The sequence below is a fragment of the Bombina bombina genome, chromosome 3, assembly GCF_027579735.1.
Source record: "Bombina bombina isolate aBomBom1 chromosome 3, aBomBom1.pri, whole genome shotgun sequence".
NCBI classification, from domain to species: Eukaryota; Metazoa; Chordata; class Amphibia; order Anura; family Bombinatoridae; genus Bombina; species Bombina bombina.
The window spans coordinates 691,811,953-691,832,591 of NC_069501.1; the positions used below are offsets into that span (position 1 = coordinate 691,811,953).

Below are 20,639 nucleotides of genomic sequence, written 5' to 3' on the forward strand. Positions count from 1 at the left end.
GGCATGGACGACATCTTAGTGTATGGGTCTACATTGGAGGAACATGATCAGCGATTGAGCTGTGTGCTGCAGACTATCATAGAGTCCGGGCTGAAGCTAAACAAAGAGAAATGCCATTTTGGGAAAGTTGAGTTATGTTACTTTGGGCATATCCTCAATGGGGATGGCATCAAGCCAGACCCCGAGAAAATTTGTGCTATTGAACAGATGAAAAATCCTTCTGATGTACATGAGCTGAAACAAATATTGGGCCTTGTAAATTATGTGGGCAGGTTCCTACCAGATTTATCCACAATACTACACCCTATCACAGAGTTGCTAAAGAAAGATGTTGCCTGGGTCTGGGGACCTTCACAGGAAGAATCTTTTATGCAGGTCAAGTCCCTACTGAGGTCTGCCCCAGTGTTGGGGTTCTACGACCCTTCAAAAAAGACTGTGGTTAGTGCTGATGCAAGCAGTTATGGGTTAGGGGCCGCCCTCCTGCAGCTGAATGAAAACAAACTACAGCCCATCGCCTACTGTTCCTGTACACTGACGGCTGCTGAGTCAAAATACGCCCAAATTGAGAAAGAGTGCCTGGCTGCAGTTTGGGCCTGTGGGCGCTTTCAGCGTTACCTAGTGGGTTTAGAAAAATTTATCAAATAAAGAAAGTTTGTAGGAGCACCAAAAAAGCGAGTTAAAAAACAAAACTTTATTGTGTACAAAAGGGTTAAATTAACCCCCAGGGTAAGAGTGAAAAAAATAGTTTATAACAATTGAAAAATCAGAGAACAAAAAGGCTGACCGGTTTCGGCGTCTGCCTTAATCCTAGCCTGCAGTTAGTTAGGGAGATCAAGGCTACCAGATGTATATTTCCATGCTCTACAATAAAATAGAGTTGTACCATCTTTGCTGTGTCCTGCATGTGTCCTGCATCTCATGACAGGGGCTATGTTTTTTTTTTGTTTGTTTTTTAATGTGTATATAAATACAATATAATTGAGACCTTATTTTCTGTTCCATTATATATCTTCTTGCTGAATCTCCTGATCTAATATATATTTTTTAACTATGATTTACCATGATAGAGGACAGGCATACATTTAAAGGGACAGTCGAGTAAAAAAAAAACATGATTCAGATAGGGCATGTAATTTTAAACAACTTTCCAATTTATTTTTATCACCAATTTTGCTTTGTTCTCTTGGTATTCTTAGTTGAAAGCTAAACCTAGGAGGTTCATATGCTTATTTCTTAGACCTTGAAGGTCGCCTCTAATCTAAATGCATTTTGATAGTTTTTCATCGCTAGAGGGCATTAGTTCATATGTTTCATATAGATAACATTGAGCTCATGCACATAAATTTACCATGGAGACAGCTCTGATTGGCTAAACTGCAAGTCTGTCAAAAGAACTGAAATAATGGGGCAGTCTGCTGAGGCTTAGATACAAGGTAATTACAGAGGTAAAATGAGTATAATTATAACTGTGTTGGTTATTCAAAACTGGGGAATTGGTAATTAAGGGATTATCTATCTTTTTAAACAACAAAAATTCTGGTGTTGACTGTCCCTTTAAGTAAATAGAGCATTTTTTCTGCTGTTAGATAAATCTCTGGTACAACATTTAGCATCAACATGGTATATGGAGTGCAGTTCTGATCAATGCTACATTTTATCTAGAAAAACAAGTGTCATGTCTCTAATTGAGGTTAAAGAACAGTATGATAATCACTAATAATCACTAATACATAATGCACTAAAATAAAATCTGCATTTTTAGCCTTTGATTTGTCGGCAGTAAATAAGAAAAGGTGGCTATTTTAAGACCATTTGTAATGAATTAATTCTGCCCTATAGTTATGTATAAGGCAGGTAATACTTATTTCAGTATCCATTTAATTAAAAGCTAAGCAAATGATAATATGATTACCCTAACAACCTGATTATAACAGATGAATGGAAGAGTAAAACAAAAAAAAATGTAATGCTGGTTGCCTATGTCACCAGCCACTTGCCGGATCCTCATTCTTAATTTATCTGTCTAGAGAGTAAATGTTTCAAAGGATACTCCAAGGAAAGCTTATGCGATATTAAGAAACAATCATTTATCTGAACTAACACTCTACTCTTGTTAAGGTAATTAATTATGAAAAAGAAAACAAGCCTTAATACTCTGTTCTGATAATTAACAGTGCTAAATCTGTCATTGATAATTTAGGCCGCTGGGAACTGAAATTCCAAATTGTTCAACCTGCAAGACTTTTATCTCTGTGCAAGTATTTATTTTGAAATTATTCTTTTACAGATGACACAGTGCAGAACACAAAGGATCTTTTCAGATTGCTGGAAGTCTTGAAGAATATTGTTGGAGCGAATCAGGTGAAGCCGAGCTTCTGTTATCGTACAGAAATTCAAGCATAATCTGCTGAATGTAAAAATCAATGGTCTACTTTGTATGAGTAAAAAAGATGATAATTGGAAATATGTAGCTATAGAGTCTCACATGGCGAGGAAATCATTCTCTACTTTGTAAGGATTCCAGGAACACAAGCAGAGCTTTAACTTATTGACAGGTGGTGTGCAGATTTATGGGGATTATACAATATAGTCCAAAGTTATTAAAATAGCAGGAGTGTGTGTCCTTGGCTAAATCTGAAGGAACTCCTTTCATAATTGGTTTGGCTCTTAAAAAATAGATTTTTTTGGAAGTGTTTATGTCTTCTCTTTTTGGCCAAAATAAAGAAATATCAGATTTAAGAAAATAATTCTCTGGAGTTGGATCCACTTATGATTTACATCTGATTGTAACAGTCTCAAGAATTCATTTTATTATCATTAGCTAATTTGGCAAAATGCTGTAATGGATAAGGGTGATAGACTCTGGCTAAGGCATCCACATTTTACTCCAACACACTGGCTGAAAAATGTTGCATATAGCACTATTAATTTAATTTAAAATGCCACAGGTGAAACATATTAATTAACTAAGAAAGCATGAAACATGTAAGTGACTGCCCCAAAGAAAAGAAAAAAGTATTTCAATTTGTAACTAAAATATCTTTCTTTAACAATAAGTATTACTTATTTCTGAAAATATTTCAGCTTAATTACAAACCAAGAGCAAAAGTTCTGCCTCTGTGATAACTGCAACTGTAAGCACATTCTTCTCACCTTTTAGTATTCTTTTTTCTTCATTGGAATAAGAAAAAAAACAAGTCTCTGTTCTTAAAAAAGGTTTAAATATACACAGTGCCAACACTAAACGATACAAGCCCCCCAAATGAGATCCCTAATAGACTCAAAGAATAGTCATAGTAGCACAGAAATAGGGAGCACCAAAATAGCTAAAGTATCCCCCTATTCTATTAACAATCTATATTAAAATCCAATTCTATAGGAGAATAGTAAAAACATTTATTATAATAAAAATGACAGGTAATAGGGTACCCTATAGTAGACCAAATTATATTTAAAAAAGTACATAAGATGGTTAATAGTGATGTCGCGAACATAAAAATTTGGGTTCGCGAATGGCGAATGCGAACCGCCATAGACTTCAATAGGCAGGCGAATTTTAAAACCCACAGGGACTCTTTCTGGACATAATAGTGATGGAAAAGTTGTTTCAAGGGGACTAACACCTGAACTGTGGCTTGCCGGAGGGGGATCCATGGCAAAACTCCCATGGAAAATTACATAGTTGATGCAGAGTCTGGTTTTAATCCATAAAGGGCATAAATCACCTAACATTCCTAAATTGTTTGGAATAACGTGCTTTAAAACATCAGGTATGATGTTGTATCGATCAGGTAGTGTAAGGGTTACGCCTGCTTCACAGTGCGCAGTGTAGGTGATATACCTGCCCTGACCATGCTTTGCAGACCAGGTATCAGTGGTCAGATGGACCCTTGCCCCAACACTGTGTGCCAAACATGCCATTATAGCAGACTTATATGGCTTTGGCGTTGCTTTTTGGTAATTAGAAGGCTGCTAAATGCCACTGCGCACCACACGTGTTTTATGCCCAGCAGTGAAGGGGTTAATTAGGGAGCATGTAGGGAGCTTGTAGAGTTAATTTTAGCTTAAGTGTAGTGTAGTAGACAACCCAAAGTATTGATCTAGGCCCATTTTGGTATATTTAATGCCACCATTTCACCGCCAAATGCGATCAAATAAAAAAAAAATTGTTCACTTTTTCACAAACTTTAGGTTTCTCACAGAAATTATTTACAAACAACTTATGCAATTATGGCATAAATGGTTGTAAATGCTTCTCTGGGATCCCCTTTGTTCAGAAATAGCAGACTTAAATGACTTTGGCGTTGATTTTTGGTAATTAGAAGGCTGCTAAATGACACTGCGCACCACACGTGTTTTATGCCCAGCAGTGAAGGGATTAATTAGGGAGCATGTAGGCAGCTTGTATAGTTAATTTTAGCTTAAGTGTAGTGTAGTAGACAACCCAAAGTATTGATCTAGGCCCATTTTGGTATATTTAATGCCACTATTTCACCACCAAATGCGATCAAATAAAAAAAAATTGTTCACTTTTTCACAAACTTTAGGTTTCTCACAGAAATGATTTACAAACAACTTATGCAATTATGGCATAAATGGTTGTAAATGCTTCTATGGGATCCCCTTTGTTCAGAAATAGCAGACTTATATGGCTTTGGCGTTGCTTTTTGGTAATTAGAAGGCTGCTAAATGCCACTGCGCACCACACATGTTTAATGCCCAGCAGTGAAGGGGTTAATTAGGGAGCATGTAGGCAGCTTGTAAAGTTAATTTTAGCTTAAGTGTAATGTAGTAGACAACCCAAAGTATTGATCTAGGCCCATTTTGGTATATTTAATGCCACTATTTCACCACCAAATGCGATCAAATAAAAAAAAATTGTTCACTTTTTCACAAACTTTAGGTTTCTCACAGAAATGATTTACAAACAACTTATGCAATTATGGCATAAATGGTTGTAAATGCTTCTATGGGATCCCCTTTGTTCAGAAATAGCAGACTTATATGGCTTTGGCGTTGCTTTTTGGTAATTAGAAGGCTGCTAAATGCCACTGCGCACCACACATGTTTAATGCCCAGCAGTGAAGGGGTTAATTAGGGAGCATGTAGGCAGCTTGTAAAGTTAATTTTAGCTTAAGTGTAGTGTAGTAGACAACCCAAAGTATTGATCTAGGCCCATTTTGGTATATTTAATGCCACCATTTCACCGCCAAATGCAATAAAAAAAAAAAAAAATTGTTCACTTTTTCACAAACTTTAGGTTTCTCACAGAAATTATTTACAAACAACTTATGCAATTATGGCATAAATGGTTGTAAATGCTTCTCTGGGATCCCCTTTGTTCAGAAATAGCAGACTTATATGGCTTTGGCGTTGCTTTTTGGTAATTAGAAGGCTGCTAAATGCCACTGCGCACCACACATGTTTAATGCCCAGCAGTGAAGGGGTTAATTAGGGAGCATGTAGGCAGCTTGTAAAGTTAATTTTAGCTTAAGTGTAATGTAGTAGACAACCCAAAGTATTGATCTAGGCCCATTTTGGTATATTTAATGCCACCATTTCACCGCCAAATGCGATCAAATTTAAAAAAAACTTAAATTTTTTCGCAATTTTAGGTTTCTCACTGAAATTATTTACAAACAGCTTGTGCAATTATGGCACAAATGGTTGTAAATGCTTCTCTGGGATCCCCTTTGTTCAGAAATAGCAGACATATATGACTTTGGCGTTGCTTTCTGGTAATTAGAAGGCCGCTAAATGCTGCTGCGCATCACACGTGTATTATGGCTAGCAGTGAAGGGGTTAATTAGGTAGTTTGTAGGTAGCTTGCAGGGTTAATTTTAGCTTTAGTGTAGAGATCAGCCTCCCACCTGACGAATCAGACCCCCTGATCCCTCCCAAACAGCTCCCTTCCCTCCCCCACCCCACAATTGTCCCCGCCATCTTAAGTACTGGCAGAAAGTCTGCCAGTACTAAAATAAAAGTTTTTTAAAAAAAACGTTTTTAGCATATTTACATATGCTGTGGTGTAGCATCCCCCCTTAGCCCCCAACCTCCCTGATCCCCCCCAAAACAGCTCTCTAACCCTCCCCATCTGCCTTATTGGCAGCCATCTTGGGTACTTGCAGCTGTCTGCTATTATTTCACAGTCAAAAAAGTGTTGTTTTTTTTAAATGTGCACTACTATTACACCAGATATGAGTGGTGGCACTGGGCAAGTGGGCACAGTATACGCTGTGTGCCTGACACACACGCTGGCAGGCAGGCAACTGCAATTAGATTACACAGGAAAAAAAAAAAAGCAGACTGATGTTCTAGCCCTAAAAATGGCTTTTTGGGCTGCTGTCCTTACAGCAGAGATCAGATGAGTCCTTCAGGACTGTAGTGGACACTGAATACACTAGCCTAGCTATCGATTTCCCTATTAAATCAGCAGCAACTACACTGTCCCTCCTCTCACTAAGAATGCAGCTTCCGAATGAATCTAAAATGGATGCTGTCCAGGAGGTGGGAGGGTCTGGGATGGAGGGTCTGCTGCTGATTGGCTGTAATGTGTCTTCTGACTGTGAGCTACAGGGTCAAAGTTTACTCAATGATGAGGAATAAGGGGCGGACCAAACATCGCATATGTTCACCGTCCGCGGCGAACGCGAACATGCTATGTTCGCCGGGAACTATTCGCCGGCGAACTATTCGCGACATCACTAATGGTTAAACAAAAATACAAGTGTGATAATGTGGTAGTGTTCTCAAATATTTCTGATGAGAAATAACCAGTGTTGAAAGTTATAATAATGTTTTGGATCATGATTAGGCCTCTATAATTGTGTCCAAATAGTAGTACAAATCCAAGTGAATAGTGTCCAGGAGATCCAGGTTGGAGTCCTCAAAGAAGTGTAGAAGAAATGAAAATATAAAAAATAAAAATAAAAATAAGAAAAAATAAGGAAAAATAAAAAAAGACAGTGGACCAAAGAAGTGTTAAATCCAATGTTGTTGTTACCTGTGGAAATAAAACTCACATAGTGCAATAATGTAACAAATGGAAATTAAAACCTACTAAAAACAGGCTTACCCTATGTAAAAGACTCAAGCGGTGACTTCTATCTAATAGAAGTCACTGCTTGAGTTTTTTAAATAGGATTCAGACCACAATGCTCCTTGAGTGAGAAAAGTTATTACATTCACTGGATTATAAGTAGAGTGTATAGGCTTTATTTTTAATTCCCTTTTCTTTTAAAAACTGTAATTGCAAACATGTTCCTTTTTATGTTTTTCTGTAATTATTAATGCACGGTGACCATTATTTGTCATAACAAATCTTTTCTGGCTTTCCTCTAACATTTGAATTCACGTTACATAAAGGGCCATAATAGCCAAATGTTTAAACACTTGAAAGTGATGCAGCATAGCTATAAAAAGCTGACTAGAAAATATCTCCTGAACATCTCTATGTAAAAAAGAAAGATATTTTACCTCAAAAGTTCCTCAGTAGCCACCTCCCATTGTAAAGGATTTCTAAGCAGCATTTTAGTATGTCTGTCCTGGGACATCTTAGGGGATGAGCCTAGAATATTAGTACTGTATTTTTAGACTGATTTTTCTAAATTGTGTTTTGGGTCTTATAATCTCTTACACCTAGATTTTTTAGAGTTTTGCGGCCGAAGGGGTGCGTTAGCTACACGTCTTTTTTTTCTAGCGCTGCTTCTAAACAACACTGATTGGAACAGCCAATAGAATGCGAGCTCAATCTGATTGGCTGATTGGATCAGCCAATCCGATTGAACTTGAATCTGATTGGCTGATTCAATCAGCCAATCAGATTTTTCCTACCTTAATTCCGATTGGCTGATAGAATCCTATCAGCCAATCGGAATTCGAGGGACGCCATCTTGGATGATGTCATTTAAAGGAACCTTCATTCGGCGAGTAGGCGTCGGGGAAGAAGGATGGATCTGCGTCGGCTGGAAGAAGATGGCTCCGCTCCGCTCCGGATGGATGAAGATAGAAGATGCCGCTTGGATGAAGATGTCTGCCGGTCCAGATGTCCTCTTCTGCCCGGATAGGATGAAGACTTCTGCCGCTCCGGATGTCCTCTTTTGGTCCATCGGGGTCCATCGGGGGTAGTGTTAGGTTTATTAAAGGGGGGTTTGGGTTAGAGTAGGGGTATGTGGGTGGTGGGTTTTAATGTTGGGGGGTGGTATTGTGGGTTTTTTTACAGGCAAAAGAGCTGATTACTTTGGGGCATGCCCTGCAAAAAGCCCTTTTAAGGGCTGGTAATAGAGCTGTTAACTTTTTAAATTTAGATTAGGGTAGGGAAATGTTTTTATTTTGGGGGGCTTTGTTATTTTAGTAGGGGGCTTAGAGTAGGTGTAATTAGCTTAAAATTCTTGTAATCTTTTTTTATTTTTTGTAATTTAGTGGGGATTTTTTTGTAATTTAGTTTAGTTTATTTAATTGTAGGTAATTGTAGGTAATTTATTTAATTAATTTATTGATAGTGTAGTGTTAGGTTTAATTGTAACTTAGGTTAGGATTTATTTTACAGGGAATTTTGTAATTGTTTTAACTAGGTAGCTATTAAATAGTTAATAAATATTTAATAGCTATTGTACCTAGTTAGACCCTTACCTACACGACTCTAAATACCAGCGGGCGGCCAAAAGCAGCGTTAGGACCCCTTAATGCTGCTTTTGACGGCTACCGCAGAACTCTAAATCTAGGCGTTAGTCTGGATTTTCCTTAGGATTTCCCATATAATAATCTTAGAGTGGTTGCAGTGTTTAGAGTTATAGATGCAGAGAGTGGGTGGTTATAAAAGGGATTTTTGTACTTTCTGGAGATAGAATAGTTAAGAAAGTGTTATTTTAACCCTTTCATCCTTGCATTTTAGTCATAGCCTCATTTGCACAGTCTGATCAGGAGAGGTGGTCATGGCATGAATAGTGTACACAAATTGCATTAACAAGGTTGTTAAAATATTTCATGGTTTTTGGTCTAGGGAGCAGGGAGTGAGCAAATAGTTACCTGGGTGGACTTTGCAAAGTTCAGTTAAACAGTCTGGTGGTGGGTCAATTTAAAATGTTTTATTGTTTAAATAGATAGTTAATCCCTTTATTACCCATTCCCCAGTTTTGCATAGTCCATGGGCGTTAGCACAATGTTATCTATATGTCTCACATGAACTAGCACTCCCCTGTTGTGAAAAGCTAATAAAAAAGCATGTGATAAGAGGCTGTCTTTAATGGCTTAGAAACAGGCAGATATTTAGAAGTTTAAAGGTTATAAAGTATATTAATATAAGAATGTTGGTTGTGCAAAGCCGGGAAATTGGTAATAAAGGCATTATCTATCTTCTCAACAATAACAATTTTGGTGTTTAGTGTCCATTTACGTCAAGGGCAGGGTCTGATCAGATTAAGAGCATGCTTATACTCATACAATGTACATGGGTGCACTTTTTTTAAAATTATTTTTATTTTGCAATCCGCCCACAAATTCACTAGAGTGCTTGTAAAAAATATAATAATGTATATTTAACTGATTGTGTGGTAAAAAAATTAATTCTTTAATTGATTCTAAAACACAAATATATCTGGAAACATTGCTCAGTTTCACTGTCAATATTTCAAAAAGGACCATTAGCTCATAAGTTCTACCCCTGCCAGATTACAGCAGAACCACTGTTTTGTTTGGGCTCTCACTGTGTCTAAAGAAATATGAAAGTGCCATATGAAGAATTTCATTTTAGAAACACCATGTTTGATCTAAAATACACTTAACTGATTAAAATTAAATTAATTGAATATATAAAGGATCAAAAACTAATAAAAATGATACATTTCAGCCAAACTGATCACTACATTCCAGAAAAACGATTACAAGAAACAGCTGCTCCATTGATATAAATGATATCATTAATATATTTTTTAAATATATTGTTCTGTTATAACAGAAAAATAATCAGTAGGAAAAACATGTTGGAATAAAGCAGTACAGCATTATGGATAGTTAATATGATTAAGTAAAGGTAAAAAATACTCATAGGTGGCACTTTCCTTTCTGTAATTTCCTTTTACTAGGAGCCATCATCTAAAGTGCTCTAATGCATTTTTACTTTTGTATCCTTTAGAACTCTAGATTGTCAGTAGCTGAAGGGTCGTTTTCTATCCAGGCAAAAAAACATTCAGCTGTAGCAACTATAAACAATTTGTTTTATACTATTTTAATTATCTACTCTTGTGAAAAAAATCAAATGGAGTACACTACAAAATGACATTAGATGTGCTTTGCTAGTGTAGCTTTCTCAGTGACATATTATATACAGTATTATTATATATACTTTTGTAGTTTTATGTTTTATTGTGCTGCTTTATCAGTTTTCAGACCTGAAATTAATAAAAAAATAAATGTTCGTGGCTAGAACTGGATAACTTTTCAATGACCAAACATAATAAGCCCACAACACTGTATTCATAAATTGTTTTCATGTATAGACCAAAGAAATTGCTATGCACAACATTTATTAAGGACATTTTCATGGGGAACATATTATATGAACTGCCATTCATGTTTGTAAATTGAAAGCATAAGTCTTTATAATACTGAAATACCATTGCTTAATCCCTTCATAAAAATTGTGGCAGCAGTTACAAGGATGTCTGGATCTCATAAATGAAGGAGCCAAATTACGTAATTGGTAAAAGACAAAACTAACATGAATACTATAAAAAAAATTGATAATGTAAAACGATTGACAGAGTGGAATTAAAATATAAGACACTTTAGGCAGTGTCCATTTATTTGTTTATGCAGACTTCATAAATGTTTATTGTATAGACAATATATTCTAAACATAAACAGAACTACATGTTTTATGTACTCCAAGTTTGCTCACTATAATCATATAATCTTTTAACTTAATGATGAACATGTGAAGTCAATCAGCCTACAACACATCCAATAGCAATCACCTTACGCCAGATGTTTTCCTTAGCTTTGTAGACTTTATATAAAGATTTCTATTACTTGCTCAAAACAAAGTGTATTATAAGAAAGGCATGTTTTAAAAGATTTAAATATTACATTATGTGTACAAGGGAATCAGGATTTTGCTTGAAATGATCAGGTTCCATTGTTCCTTAAAGGGATATTAAGCTCAGCGTTTAATTAATGGTAAAAGAAATATTAAGGAGCAAGGAAAGCGCTATTACAATATTTGTGTTTTTACCTCCTATGATGGGGAGAGTCTACACAAACTTTAGATTTTCCAAGAGGCAAGAAGTGGACTTTCTTACAGGACAACACGAGGGACATACACCATAATAGGTGACTTTTCATTCATGCGGTACTTACTTCATACAGATTGAGATAGTTGATAGCAACTTCTGTTGATTGTGGAATAACTTCCTGTCATTACCAGAGTTAACCAACCCTGCACCCGTCACTTGTTTGGCACAGAAAGGGTTAACAGACCCTTTCTGCTTTAACCAGTCTGTCACAGTCTAGCCACTCCAGGAAAGCCTGTGACTTAGTTCAGTGGGTGCAAGGGTTAACAGCACTCTCTAGTCTGTCCTAGACTTAGAAAAAATGCCAAACTCCCCTTAAATGCCACCCACACTAAACTATCTCTAAGCAGCCACCACTTAAGATTTATTATATGTGAAATCTTAAGGAAACCCAGACATACAAATTAAATCCCAGAATACAATTAAGCAAAAAATAATCTAAAAACACAGTCTTAATACTACCAGTCTCTTTCAGTAACATGGTTCAAATACTAGACAAAGGCAAAAACGTAATAAGTGAATATTTATTATTAGGCAAAAAATGATGCACAGTGCATTATTAATAAAAAGATGTTAACAAATAGAATTATACCTAAGCAAACAGGAGAAACAACAGACCTAATACTTTCCTAGCTTATAAGTCTGCCCCAGGGAGATGGGCAAGAAAAGATGGTCACTCACTCTGTTGGTATACAGCCTCCCATGTAGAATGAACAGTTTGTATTGTTAGACACAACATGTTATACATGTTTCTCTGATATCAAATTGCTTGACCCAACTTTCTTACAGAGGGGCCAGAAATATCCACTCCCCTCTTTTTTGACATGTCATAAAGTTCAGAGTCTTTGGCTGAAATTTTAGAACATCTTATAACTTATGTTATGTATATCTAACCCATACACACAGATAGTTAATCCCCTTTGATGTCATTAGATGTATTTTGATACCAAACACTATATTTTTTGCATTCTTTATGTTTCTGAGGTATTATGTCTTATATAATTATATTTATTTACAAGGCTGGTTGTCCTGTCAATGACTCCAGTGTAGTTCCTGGATAGAGGCACTGTGTTCCATCATTCCCTGTGGGGATAAGGTTGGGATAATAAAATGACCATTAAGACAATAAAGTTCTCTCTTGTGCATCTTACAAACTATTTATTAGTGTCCTGGCTTATCATGATAAGGGAAAAACAGCAACATATTTCTTCTGAAAAAAACAAACAAATATTTTTAGCACACAAGCTAAAGAAAATTAACCCATTAGCATCTAAATCATGAGGTATTCATGACAATCCCTATATGTTATAGATTTGGCACCTTTTGCCTTCCTCAGCAGACATTAATATACAAACACTTTAAAGTGAGGGATAGGAAAGTCAAAATTAAACTTGCATTATTCAGATAGAGCATGCAATTTTAAGACACTTTTTAAATTCACTTCTATTTTCAAATGTGCTTCGTTCTCTTAGTATCATGAATACACACATATCATACACTAGTGGGAGCTGCTGCTGATTGGTGCCTGCACACATTTGTCTCTTGTGATTGGACAACTAGATGTGTTCAGCTAGCTGTCAGTAGTGCAATGCTGTCCCTTCAACAATGGATAACAAGAGAATGAAGCAAATTTGATAATAGAAGTAAATTGGAAAGTTGTTTAAAATTGTATGTTCTATCTGAATCATAGAAGAACATTTTGGGGTTTACTATCCCTTTAACTGCACACTGCAAGTGGTTCTTAAGAAAGGTGATTACCTTACTGAAAAGCATAGGATGAGCAGACAATAAGAGAAAATGATTTAATGTGATTTTTGTTGTCTTTTCCGCTGAGAAGAATTGCACCTAATACATCTGAAGCAGTTTTAACCAATTCCATGCATGTGATGGGAATTAGATGTCCTGCCAATTTCTGTTGACGACTTACTCTCGCCACAAAAGGAAATCTCTGTGTTAGGCAGTGGTAATAGTGTGCAGCACTCTCAGAGCTATATGGAAGTGCCAGTGATGTTAGCATGAACATGAGTGGTGACATCACAGAGGGGGCAGGGCCAGGGTGCAACAGGCAGGTAAGGGAGCTGGATGGGGTAAAGTTGTTCAAACCCCTCATTCTCAGATACCTTACTAGCCATAAACATCCAAGACAACTCATTTGAAATCGAATCGCTTGATCTTTCAAAAGGCGGTGATCTTAGAAATCGCCCAGTTTTTTTTTTTTAAAGAGTAAAAATACAACACATGGGAATTTAGGGGCTCAATAAAAATGTGCTGTTATGGTAGAGACCCCCTAATAACGTTTATTTTATAGTAGAGAAATTAAAATATATATGAATTTTTGCCTATACAGCAGGGAGCATTCATTTTTTGTACTTCGCAAAGGGACCTCTAGTTTATATTATTACCCCCAAAGGCTTTTATGGGCTCCTATTTCATCTGTGGCTACCCTTAATGATAATTTAGTAAAAGAATGTGTAATTTTATAATATATACCATATAAATCATCCCTCTATTAATGGTATGAATATAGTAAGTAAATAAATAAAACGTGTTTTTTTTTCTGGATTCAGTTTTTGAAAGAATAAATAAAGAATACACTACAACAACAGATATATTAGGTTATACATCTTTGCACTAATTTCACCCATGATATCATGTCTTTGAAGTATTGCAAATGTATCTTTATTACATTAATTATTCATATCTAAGTTAGGAAAAGTCATGGATACTAAAGGACATAAACTCACCTTAAAATGCTGAAAATGTGAAGTAAATTTAGTATTTTTGGAATTATTAATTATAGAAATATTGAAAACTGCAGAAAATACTGCAATCTCTTTAATACCAATCTATATGAAATTTTGAATGCAGATATATTTTATTGTCTAGTACTAGTGATTTTTTTTTTTTGCTTTTTGTTGTTTAGTGAACAAACAGTGATTGCTGAGATATAAAGATTTAAATTCCCTTATTTGAAGATATTTTGGACATGCTCAGTAGAAACAAGCAGCTAAAAAAAGAAAGAAGATACGCTCAATAGCAGCATTTGCCAGCAGACACACTCTACAATGCACTCCACACACACTTATTATACACAAACACTGCACAAACACTGCACACGCTTACTACACACTGTTCAAGAATTACTTAATACATACATTACACACACACTAAGCACATACCATTTGGCACATTTACTTTTTTTTTTACAATAAAAATAATAAGACATTTGATGGCAAAAACGCAATGTCAGTGTTTAAATTTGCAGTTAAATGTTCAACAATATATACATTCCAAAATGTAACCACCAAATCCAATAAAATTTAATAATATAAAATAGTAATTGAAAATATTTATAGTCAACATAAATTCACATATATCCTTGATGCAACTGTGAGCAAGAAACGTTTTATGTTCTTTATTCTTTATTTAAAACAAAGATCAGCTCACCCGAGTAACTGCTCTGTGAGCAGTTACCTTTCAGCTGCTATTTTCACTTTCTGCATGGTGGGAAAAAAACAGCCAATCCTCACCATCAGGGTTGCGTTCACACTGTGTTTTACTGTTCATCATAAACTGCTATGATTTCATAGTAAAATACTTTGAACTGAAGAAGGACGGAAGTGACTGTGTATGTATGGGATGTGTAAAGTGGGATGTAGATTCTGAAAACATTTTGAGGTACACTATATTCTTTGTTTACAGAGATGTTCTTGTCAGCTGTTTACATGTCTGCTGAATCACTGCTTCTAGTGATTTAACATATGGGTGACATGTCCCTTTAGCATTTTATGAAACTTAAAGGGATATACAAACACAAAAAATAGTTCTAATGTGTTAGAGCAATTTAATATTGTACTATTGGTTGTACATAACTGTAAAGGGGTTAAGCACACTGTTAAAGTTAGCCCCAGAGCAGCAATGCACCATTGTAATCTAGCTGAACACATCTGGTGAACCAATAACAAGAGGAATTTGTGTGTCACCACCAATCAACAGCTACCTCCTAGTAGTACATTGCTGCTCCTTAGGCTGCCTAGGTATGATTTTCAACAAAGGATACCAAGAGAATGAAGTAAAGTAGATAATAGAAGTAAATTATTATTTTTATTATTATCTATCAATTAAAATGTGAAATCACTACAACAACAAAAAAAAGATTATAGTCATAATACACAAAATTAATAAATTGACAAGATTTCCATTATTTTAATTAATAGCTAGATTGAAAAAAAAAAGAATATAAGTAAATAAAAATGATACACATTGCTAACAAATAGACCTAAAACAAACTTATATTCAGATTCATAAATACAACATATCAAATGGTCCTGCATTCCCATAATAAATCAAGAAGTACTCTACCCATTTGATCCCTGTAATTGTTTCTTACACTGCTATGTTCATATCGCTGCGGAACCTGTTAGCGCTCTACAAATACCTAATAATAATAAGAAGAAGTAATATAAATACCAAAGTAAATATTCTCCTTATTACTATAGCAAACCAAATTTACAAAAATATATACAGGTATATCAGTGTGTCTTGTTCTATCCTCTCAAATACTGCATATAAGATTCCGGAGTTGCAGTCATGTAAGCATACATATCCATTGTAATATCAACCAAAATGTGATAATCCTCTAAATGTAATTATTTGCTTACTTTTGACCTTTATAACTCTTAATTATGTATATTTAGTGTTTTCCAGTTTTGGGCAATAAGTGACCTAGCACCATTTATCATTATCTGAGAAAGCTTACGTTTTTGGGGGTTTAGGGGTTAATCCAGGAGCAAAATCAATGGATCTAATAAACATTGCTGGCTAGAGTACAAGCTCAGTGCTAATACGGTTGTGCAATAAATAACCAACATTTTACAAGTGGCTGGTTATCGCTAACGCTAGCTCTTGGTATCCATTAGCGCTCAGAAATTAACCCCAATTGTTCCCAAAATAAAGAATATTCTTTTTTTATTTTTATTTTAAAAAAATAGCATTTAAAAAAAAAAAAATTACTGCAAAAATCATACAGTGTATGGAAACTGTGTGTTCCCTCTAAATATATATGTATATGAACATATACATATATATTTATATAAACACATAAATATATATGTATATAAGAATATACATATATATTTACAATCTGCTGTCCATCGCTGCACCACTTACCCCTTTCGCTGCACTAGTTGGAGCCCATGGAAGTGCACCCAAATCCTGTGCGCTGGTATTATGAGTGGAGGGCAAATATCACACTTGAGAAAAGCGCAATTATGCGCTCCACTCATAATCTAGCCCTATATGTTGAATATTTTTTTCTATTTCTTCTATCACAGTTATCCAGAACTGTTGTATCAGGGACACCACCAAAAAAAATGGCCTTAGAGGAAACAGGGAGTGATTTTCTGTTTCATTGCATGCTCTATCTAAAACATAAAACTTATTTTGATTGTCATGTTGCTTTATTCTCTGGCATTAACATATTTTTTTGCCATTTAATATATTTATATTTATTAAGAATAAACAGGAAAGGTAATTATGACATTTTATTGTACCTTTATTAGTTTAATTTATGCTTTCATTTTCAGAGAAAAGTATTTAGGAACACGTTATAAAATGGTGCCTGTTTAAGGCAAGCATTTTATCAAGTATTAAAGCACAAATAATTTAGCTTTCTGAACCCAGAATAGAAATGTTTTGATCACCGCATCTAGAATGGTTTATGATTTATCTTGTGGCTCAATGGACCATTTAATGTGGCATCAACATAATATAACTGTAATCTACATAGAGAAAAATGTCAGTAATATCAATTTAGTATTGAGAGGAACACTTACAGTAGCAAACAAGATCAGAAAATACTGTTTTACTGTTCTGTAAAAGGGATACTAAAACCAAATTTTTTCTTTAATGATTCTGATGGAGCATGCAATTTTTAGTAACTTTCTGAATTTACTCCTACTATCAATTTTTATTCATTCTCTTGCTATCTTTATTTATAAAGTAGGAATTTACAACTTAGGAGCCAGCCCATTTTAGGTTCAGCACCATGGATAGCGCTTGCTTATTGGAGAATACAGTTATCAAATCAATAAGCAAGCATAACCCAGGTTCTCAACCAAAAATGGGCCGGCTCTTAAGTTTTACATTCCTGCTTTTTAAATAAAGATAGCAAGAGAATGAAGAAAAATGTATAATAGGTGTAAATTGGAAGTTGCTTAAAACTGCATGTTCTATCTGAATCATTAATGAAAAAATGTGGGTTTAGTGTCCCTTTAAGTAAAAATAATTACATTAAGATTTAGCTTTATAACTTGATTTTCCATTTCTATAAAAGACTCTCCAAAAGTGTCATGCTTTTTATGTTATAAATATGCCTTGAATTTATATATATATATATATATATATATTTATATAATAACCATCATTGTGCCAATGGCCGCATATTATCTATAGTAAGATATGCCCATAATACAAAATACAAAAGTGTATCAAACAGTGATATCTCTAATATGTACAACTATCTATCTGAACAGAGCCCAGAAACATACAAACTTACGTCTGCCATTAGCATACAAACAGACCGAGTACGGCTTGGAATTAGGGGCGTGACTAAAACGTCATTCACGTCATTCACAGCACAACCCACACAGCCAATCAGAATCTTCATCACCAGTTGTTTGCACACTTTGAATGTCACTAAACACTTATTTTTATATTGTGTATATATATTGTAATTATTTTCACAATCATTTGATTTGATGTTCTCTACAAGATTAGACTGTTGGTTATTTGCCACTGGTTGCTATATAATTATCATGAATGTACACACATGAATTGCTTTGTTATACTTCTAGCTGATTGGCTAGATCCTGTGGGAGGAGGGGCTTGTTATTTATTTAAGCACTGTTTGCATCACTTTTGAATTGTCTGAGGAAGGGGTGAATGCCCCGAAACGTCACTACAGAATAAAGTGTATTGTGGTTTAAATCCAGTGAGTGCATATGTTTGGTATTCTATTGAAAGTTTATGCACCCTGGTTCTGGGATTTTTTGCCGAGTGGGAGTGCGCTACTCTACATCTATTGAAATATTTTGCAGCACCCATTGCATTAAGGCCTTCCTTCTCTTCAGTATCATATCACAGGGATTCACAGGGTGACACGACACACCATTTGTGGAAAATGGACACTGTGCAACATATAGGCTCTTCACAAGGTCTAACAGTGACTGTACCACCAGATGTAGAGGGAGCAGAAACACTCTCCCTGACAGAAGTGGATACAGCGAGGATTCTTTTTGAACATGAGGAAATTACATCTGACACAGAATCAGCACCATCTTTATACCTTAATCTACTTAAATTAAAGAAAAGGGAAGTGGATTTACACCTCCATGTGGTGTATCTATCAGAATATTATAAGAAAAGGATGATCCCGAAGGGCTTTCAAATTCATAATGTACCCACTATTGGGAGGAATAATAGTGAGTTTTGCAAAAAATGGTGTGCAGTGTTAAATAAATGCTCATTGGATCTACTACTTTTAGTGGTGGAGGAGGTTAGAGCTTTATTGAATAAAGTGAAAGATGAAATTGGGACATTTGAGATTACCAAAGGTATGACTTTACAACAGGATATGACCGAAATTAGTTGAATAAACTCACACAGATGAAAGAATATAAAGACTCCTTAGTGGCCTTTAAGAACAAGAAATTGCAACAAGTAGTTGAAGACTATTACATACGGTGGATACACGCTCAGGCTCTGATTCGGATCAGATGAGGTCATATGAATATACAAGACCATCAACTTCTGAGTCTCATTTTTTAGGGGTCACTACCAGATCAAGCCACAGAAAAAAGGAAGAAGACCACATCCAAGAAGGGGTGGGACTCACTGGAAGACCTCCACCCCCTGGAAGAATGAAGAAAACATAGTTTTGAATTTATCTGACCATATCCTCACTGACACTGAGCAAAGACTATTAAATAGAGGTTTGACTTTTGTACCTACGAAAAGACAGAGTGAGTTTGATACATGGCTTGATATTCAGAAATTCCAAAGAAACCTAAAGTTGAAAGATCACTTCCAACAGATGGAACAACATGAAAGAGTGACCACTTTGTTCAAGAAGAAAAGTACATTTGACCCGATACAGACAGCTGCAAGCATTAAAATGTATACTCGATTGGTTTTACAAGATGCAAAAATTATGCCAGATAAGAAGTTTAGACATAATATCTCTAAAGAAGAACAGACGGTGATCACCAGTTTATCAAAACATCCAAACATGATTCGCAAAGCGGATAAAGGTGGGGCAATAGTAGTCTTGAACGATAACGACTATAGGGAGGAAATTCTTTCACAGTTGGAAGTTACCCTTGTATACCTACCACTACCTGGAGATCCAGTTAAACGATTTCAGGAGATGATTAATGTGGTACTCTTGGAAGGTTTGGAAATGAGATGGATCACCAAGGAGACATTTGAGTGGCTTCAAGTACAATACCCCATCTGTCCAATTCTGTATACACTTCCTAAGGTGCACAAAAGCCTAGAAAAAACACCTGGCCATCCGATTGTGTCAGCTAGAGGATCTCTACTGAGCCCATTAGCACAATGGGTGGATTCTTATCTTCAACCTCTGGTTAGATGCATGAAAACTTATGTTCATGGCTCCACAGCAGTCTTGGAACAATTATCTACAATCCAGGATATAACAATGGAGGACTATCTGGTAACAATGGACGTTACAAGCCTGTATACCATTATTCCCCATCAAGATGGTATAGAGGGAGTTAAAGAGGCTCTGCTGAGATACCCATATGTTGGACCTGAGAGCGGATACATCATAAAGATTTTACAGCTATGCCTGACTCTTAACTACTTCAGGTTTGAATCAAAATACTTTTAACAAGCAACGGGAACAGCTATGGGGTCAAATATGGCCCCCTCATATGCTAACCTGTATATGGATAGATATGAAACCTATGTAATGAAGGTATTTGAACATCATCACATCATTAGATATATGAGATACATTGATGATGTACTATTGATCTGGAGGGGGACCGAAGAAGATCTGACCCAATGGGTACAAAATGTGAATGGTCTACCACATCCGGTTAAATTCAAAATGGTATACTACAGAGATTCCATTGATTTTCTGGATTTAAGGATCTTCAAGGGTGAGAGTCACTTGGACACTACTATGTATCATAAATTCACAGACAGAAATTCTCTATTACTGGCTAGTAGCAGCAATCCTCGCCCTCTCATTAGGGCTATACCACTGGCACAACAGTACAAAGTGGTAAGAAACAACTCTACAAAGAAAATGACAGAAACACAATT

General features: G+C 35.6%; 1 protein-coding gene across 1 annotated transcript in view; it reads right to left on the minus strand.

Moving 5' to 3' along the window:
* The window catches only part of LOC128652485 (autism susceptibility gene 2 protein-like), a 598,332-nt gene that overhangs the window by 126,691 nt on the left and 451,002 nt on the right, over window positions 1–20,639 (minus strand). The gene's annotated exons all lie outside the window — the stretch shown is intronic.